Below are 6,842 nucleotides of genomic sequence, written 5' to 3'. Positions count from 1 at the left end.
TGAGCAGCGGTATGGTTTCATGCCTAAAATGAGTACTGAGAATGCAGCATTTGCTTTATCTCAATCAGAATCAGAATGCCTTTATTTGCCAAGTAATTTTACAACTACAAGGAATTTGCTTTGGTTAACGGTGCTAAACTGACAACATGTAACAGGTCTTAATTAAAGTGAAAATAAAGTGAAATCAGGGTGATCATGGTTGGCGGTGCAAAATGATAAGTTGTGCAAAGTAGTGTAATAGAGGAGTTGAAACAGTGTCAATAGCAGACTGGGGCATTATTGATGAGGCAGGCTGCCAATGCAAAGTGGTTTGGGAGTGGTTCGAAAAGTCTATGTCCTGGGTGGAAGGGGTCACCCAGGATCTTTCTGGCGCACCTGCAGGTCCTGGAGGCATACAGGTCCTGTAGGGAAGGTAGATTACACCCTATCACCCTCTCTGCAGCGCGGATGATAAACTGCAGTCTGCCCTGCTCTCTGGGCAGTGGCGCACCAGATGGTGATGTAGGAGGTGAGGGTGGACTCAATGATGGAGGCCTAGTCCATCCTCACCTCCCCCATTTAAGATTGCTGATAGAGAAGTACAGAGAAGGTCAGAGGGAGCTGCAATGTGCCTTTGTTGATCTAAAAAAGCGTACGACAAGGCACAGAGAGAGTAACTGTGTTACTGTATGAAGAGGGCTGGAGTGTGGACTGGTGCAGGACATGTATGCCAACTCTGAGACAGTGGTGAGGTGGTCTGGAGGTGTGACAGAGTAAGTCAAGGTGGAGGTGGGACTACATTAGGGAGCAGCTCTGAGCCCCTTCTTGTTTGCAGTGGTGATGGACATATTAGATGCTTTGGAGAGAAGGTCAGAGGAGGTCAAAGAAGCCAGAGATGGTTCAATCATGTACAGAGGAGAGATAGTGAATACATTGGTCGACGGAAGCTGGAATTGGAGCTGCCAGGCAGGAGGTCTAGAGGAAGACCAAAGAGAAGATTTATGGATGTAGCGAGAGAGGATATGAAGTTAGTTGGTGTGAGAGGAGGATACAGAGAATAGGGTTAGATAGAGAAGGTTGATCCACTGTGGCGACCCCTGACAATTAAAGCCGAAATGAGAAGCAAAAGAAGAATTCTAGAAATAATGCTGACTTGTGGCCGGCACAGTGGGGCAGTGGTTAGCACTTCAGCCTCACAGCACAAAGGACCCCGGTTCGATTTCTGTGTGGAGTTTGCATGTTGTCTGCATGGATTTTCTCCGGTTTCCTCCCACAGTCCAAAAACATGCAGGTAAATTGGGAAAATTGCCCCAGCTAAGTGAGTGAATGGTTGTTTGTCTATATATGTCTGATAACAGCTGGGATGGGTTCAGCATCCCCCACCGCCCTGAGAGCAGGATAAGCAGCAGAAATTGGATGGATTGATATGTATGCAAACTTTTTCACTATACTACACTGCCCTGAGCCTTGAGTTCTACCTTACATCAATGTTTAAAGAAACATTGTTTCTTTAGCAACGTTTGCTTTCTCAAAGCAAATAACAACTGAATTTGCTTTCAGGTAGATTTCCATCTTCAGTCAATAACCCTTTTTTGTTTAAGGAAATAATGTCGAAACAGAACAGTTAGTTAGTGCCTCCGCCCATAGCGCGAAGGAACCTGGCGTTTTCACATTCTCCCCGCGTCTGCTTGGGAAAAATAGCCATGACGTGTGAATGAGAGAGTGAATGGTTATCTCTCTATATGTGGCTCTGCGATAAACTGGACTTCTCGCCATGCCAGCTGAGATGGACTCCAGCATCGCCGTCACCTTAGTGCAGAAAAAAGCGGTAGATAATGGATGGATGGAAATCATGTAGCATTAGGTGGCACGGTGATGAACTAGTTAGCTTCCTGTATCCTCAGAATTAAGGTCCCTGGCCGGATTCCGACACCCCACCCTGGATGAGCAATCTGGACATTCATTCATTATCTACCTACCGTCATTGGGCGAGAGGCGAAGTACACCTTGGATCGGTTAGCAGTCAATCGCGCAATCGCAGACATTCGACCAATCACTCTCTCATTCACACAATAAGGAAATTTTCTCCAATCAACCTTCAGCATATTTTTGGACTGTGGGAGGAAACTGGAGAATCCTGAAGAAACCCACGCAGACATGGGGAGAAAGGGCAAAAAAAGGAAGGCTCCCTGCGATAATCAAACCAGGGTCCTTCATGCTGTGAGGTGGAAGCGCGGACCACTGCGTCACTGGGCCTCCCGAGGCATGGACGATGAATTAATACTATGTAAAATGCCACTTTCTCTGTACTAGTTTTTTAGTACTATTCAATTATACATTAAATTCTGTGCCGTTCCTATCTTCTGGCCACCATATCCCATAACATAATACACCTCAAATTTGTGGTTGCCTGGAAATGAGCTGAGTCTAATTCTGCTTTGTAGGCTACGGAGTCCAATTTGGTAAGGTTTGCTGTAGCATATGAAGAATAATGGTTGAACACTGAGTGAAAAGATCTCATGTTTAGCAGGTTCTGCAATGAATTAGAACTGCAGTAAGAATGTACTGGCTGCAAAATATATTCCTGTCTTAAATATTTCCAGCCACATGAGCGCCGCAGGGCTAACGCAATTCTATTTTGTTTAAAAAACTTCACCAAAGTCTACATAGAGAATCCACAGAAAATAGGAATCAGTAATAGAAGCAGCTCGTTGAGGGAAAAATACTTTACTCAGTCTACAAGTCAGTTTATCCTCTGTCTTCCTTTGATTTAAATATATGAAATGTGGTAAAAGAAACTAAACACAGGGCTCACAGAAAATGACAAAAGACAATGATAAGCTTCCCAAAGACTTCCAGCAGTGTGCACTGCATTTCTGCAAAAGAGCACCATTTAAATGAAATGTGTATGTAAAATACACATTTCATGTAGCTATATAATGGTGTCATATAAATGGACAAAGTATAGCATCCATACAAAGAAACTGTTTTTTAAGTGATCGTTTCACATTGGCAAAAAAGGGATATATTTAAAAAAAAAAAGTATAGATATTCCTGTGTGAGTGCATGTTTGTATGTGTGTGTTGTGTTTTTTGCAGCTCGGAGCAGCTGTCAATCCACATCCAAGGGATCAAACATTAGTATAAAAAAAAAAGTAGAGATGATTAAATGACAATGCATATAAATTACTTTTAAGGCACTCACGAGAACAAGTATTCTCAAAAAATGCGTGTCTATATCTTTAAATGTTCATAAAAAAATAAAATTGGGAATATATTTTAATGTGAATACCTGACAAACTGCTGGGTGCTGCCTCATTGGCCTTCAGTACTTGCACATCTCACTTGGTTCCTCCCTTCGAGGACTGCGTGAATCCAATGTGTACTTAAGTACAGGAAACTAAAATAGCGTCTGTTTCACATGTGGACCAACAAAGGTTTTACACAGTGAGTACTATTAACGGTGTTAATACCTGAGCTATATTCAAATGTTGTTTTTCCAAGCTTATGGAGATTGATGTTGGGTCAAATGTACATACTTTAAGTTTTCAATTATTTTCTCTTAAAATGTCAAACAAGGAAGTACAATTTGAATTTTAAGCGTATTCTATGATAATTTAAGTTATTTAGCCATGTTAAAGTAAATGTGCCTTAAAAACAGATTTCATGCCATGTTTGAATGACTATTTTCATACATTTCTTATGCCTCTTATGCATCTTTTGCCTGAAAAATGTTTAACGGTATATTAGCTGAAATTAATTGTTAACATAGTTATGAACCTCTAATAGAGGCCCTTAAAAATGAGTACAATTTGATTTTGTACTTATTTTCATTAAAAAAACGCATGCAGGGGATAATCTCGTATACCAAAATACTGTTGTTTTGTAAATATATTGATGGGACAATAACTAAAGTGTAGGTTATTTTTTCTGTCAGTAACACACCACATAGAAGATTATATTATATCTCTGTTGATCTAGTGAGTCAGAAGACGAGCATTTTGTAGCCAGTCTTTTCTGTTGCTGTTGTGTTGCGGTACTCTGTGTTCTCCGGTTTCCTCACACAGTCCAAATACTCGTGGTGGGTTAAGTGAAGATTCAAAACTGAAGATTCAGGTTATACCTTGCCATTGTCAGCTACAATTGACCACAGCACGCCTGCAGCCCCGGCAGCGCCATTCGAGAAATGTATCCTATAATTACATTTTTCAATGTCGTCTACATTGTTTTCGTTTCAGATGAGGCTGATTTGGTGCTGCAGTGCTTTGCTGCCGCTCATCTTCATCCCCAGAGCTTGTCATGGAGGAAACATCTTGGTTTTACCCGTTGAGGGAAGCCACTGGCTGAACATGGAGGTTCTCACCCGAGCCCTGCACTCCAAAGGACACAACATAACTGTTTTGCGACCACTAAAGGCCTGGTACATCAAGGAAAACTCGTATTACAATATCTTAACTGTTAAAGCAGAGAAGATCATAGATGAGGCACTAGTAACAGATACCCTGACTGAATATATTAACTTCAGAAGAAAGGGTTCCTTTTTTGAGAATTTTGTGAGAACGGCTGCAAAAATGTTTCCCCATTCACTGAGAATTCATGGATTTGTGGGTGATTTCATCACAGCAATTCTAGATGACGAAGAGTTAGTCCGAAACATAAAAGATAGTAAGTTTGACCTTCTACTCAGTGACCCCTGCTGGGGCGGCGGAGCCATTTTAGCAAAGTATTTCAATCTTCCTTTGGTATATAACGTTCGTTGGTTTTTCTTTGGAGAAACCCATTTTATTTTTGCTCCTTCACCCCTGTCATATATCCCCGTTAGGGGAACTGGCAATACCGATGTGATGACCTTCTCCCAACGAATCAAGAACATGATTCTTTTCACGATAACCTCTTCATTACAAAAGATACTAGCTAGACAGGTGTATCAGGATCTATGTGACAAATATCTTGGACCTGATAATGATTATTTTAATTTGGCTCTCGCAGCAGACCTGTGGCTCTTGAGAGTAGACTTTGCGTTCGAGTATCCTCGTCCCACCATGCCTAATGTGGTCTACATGGGAGGGTTCCATTGCAAACCAGCCAAACCTCTCCCTGAACACCTGGAGGCGTTTGTCCAGAGCTCTGGAGAACACGGGGTCATTATCATGTCTCTGGGTAGTTTGGTGAGTGAACCTCCAGCTGACATGGCAGAAAAGATAGCTGGAGTTTTTGCTCAATTGCCTCAGAAAGTCATCTGGAGATATAAAGGTAAAACACCTGCCGCGCTGGGCAACAACACTCTCTTGGTTGACTGGATGCCACAGAATGACCTCCTGGGACATCCCAAGACAAAACTGTTTGTGTCTCACGGCGGGACAAATGGAATCTATGAGGCTATTTATCACGCCGTCCCAGTTGTGGGTATACCCTTGATTTTTGACCAACATGACAATATGGTGCGTCTTAAGGAGAGAGGAGCTGCCAAGTTTCTGACCATATTCAGGTCTAACCAGACTGTGGAAAATGACGACAACTTCCTGAACGCCGTCCAGGAAGTCCTGAACGAGCCCTCCTACAGGACGAACATGCAGAGACTCTCCAGGCTGCACAAAGATGTGCCAATGAAGCCGCTCGATCGTGCCGTTTTCTGGATGGAGTTTGTTATGAGACACAAAGGTGCAGGACATCTCAGAACACAGTCCTATAAGATGCCCTGGTACGCTTACTACTCCGTGGATGTCGCTTTATTTTTATTTGCATTTCTTATTCTTAGTTCAGTAATAATTATAGGAATGATATGGTCTTGCTTCAGACTTTGCTTGAAAAAAAAAGTGAAATCCGATTAAGGCGGTGCTCCCCAAGGCCCCGGACGTCCACGGACGTTCCACGGATCATTTGGTACCGGTTTGCAAAGAAAATCTTTATGAGTACAAATTATTTTATCTTTCATTACACTTTCCGGATCTAATTTTGAAAAATGACTGTTTCTGCCTTTGCCTTGCTGCAGCACTTAATATCGTAATTGGCTAAAATAAAGTGTAATCAATGTATTTAGATTCAATTCTATGAACTGACCAAAAAATATATTATTTGAACCCCTTTGCCTCTAACTGGTCAGCGGAAAGATTTTCATGCACAAAACCAGTCCCTGGTACAAAAAAGGTTTATCTTCATAACTAACTTCATGTTATGTATTTCCTTTTTTTTGCAGAAATCAAATCAAAAAACTCATGAATCTGTTTCATATATTTGTTTCCCTATCATTTGTGTTTTTTGCCCCAACTTTGTCATATTTTGCTCTTTTTAAATAAGTTTTCAACCTGATCAATTGTTCAAGATCGGACGAGTTTGAAAAAATCAATCAGTTTTGGTTCTTAATGGTCAAGAATCAAGTCTGAGTTTTGCTGCAACAGATTCATTTTGATGATAAAATGAGATCAAGTTCCATATTAAACTCTCAGATTTCCTCTCAGTTCTGCCTGTATTCTATTGAATTCAAAATATTTAACATGCTATTTTTAAAAGGGGTTAAAAAAGCATGTTTGAACCGTTGATTTATTTGAAATAGCAACAAAAACAACAAACTAATATAAGGAAAGTTGCATTTTTGTCTGTACAGCTGATAAAACAAGACCGTCCTGCTGTAAGGCAGGAGTAATATTGTGTCACCGTTCCAACTAGTGTTTCGTCAATTTTTTTGCACTATTTCCTTGAGCAAAAAAGGATTATTGACCAAAGATGGAAATCTACCTGAAAAGTAAATTCAGTTGCTATTTGCTTTTTGGAAAATAGTCCCTCAAACATTGCTCGGAGGTTAGATATTTCTTTAACCATTTATGGAACGTTAAACTCAAGCCCCAGGGAAGTGCAGCTCAGGCC

The 6,842-nt window shown here is 41.1% G+C and overlaps 1 pseudogene across 1 annotated transcript; it reads left to right on the top strand.

Moving 5' to 3' along the window:
• Positions 1-3,381: 3,381 nt before the first annotated feature.
• Positions 3,382-6,343, top strand: LOC147218021 (UDP-glucuronosyltransferase 2A1 pseudogene; annotated as a pseudogene). The gene is made up of 2 exons (XR_015108871.1): positions 3,382-3,425; positions 4,217-6,343. The product of XR_015108871.1 is annotated as a UDP-glucuronosyltransferase 2A1 pseudogene (transcript).
• The last annotated feature ends 499 nt before the right edge of the window (positions 6,344-6,842 follow it).

The sequence above is a fragment of the Fistularia commersonii genome, chromosome 27, assembly GCF_037954325.1.
Source record: "Fistularia commersonii isolate RoL2024-O1a breed Wild chromosome 27, RoL_Fcom_v1.0, whole genome shotgun sequence".
In the NCBI taxonomy this organism is placed as follows: Eukaryota; Metazoa; Chordata; class Actinopteri; order Syngnathiformes; family Fistulariidae; genus Fistularia; species Fistularia commersonii.
The sequence above is the reverse complement of the archived record's forward strand: the minus strand, read 5'-3'. Positions and strand labels throughout refer to the sequence as shown.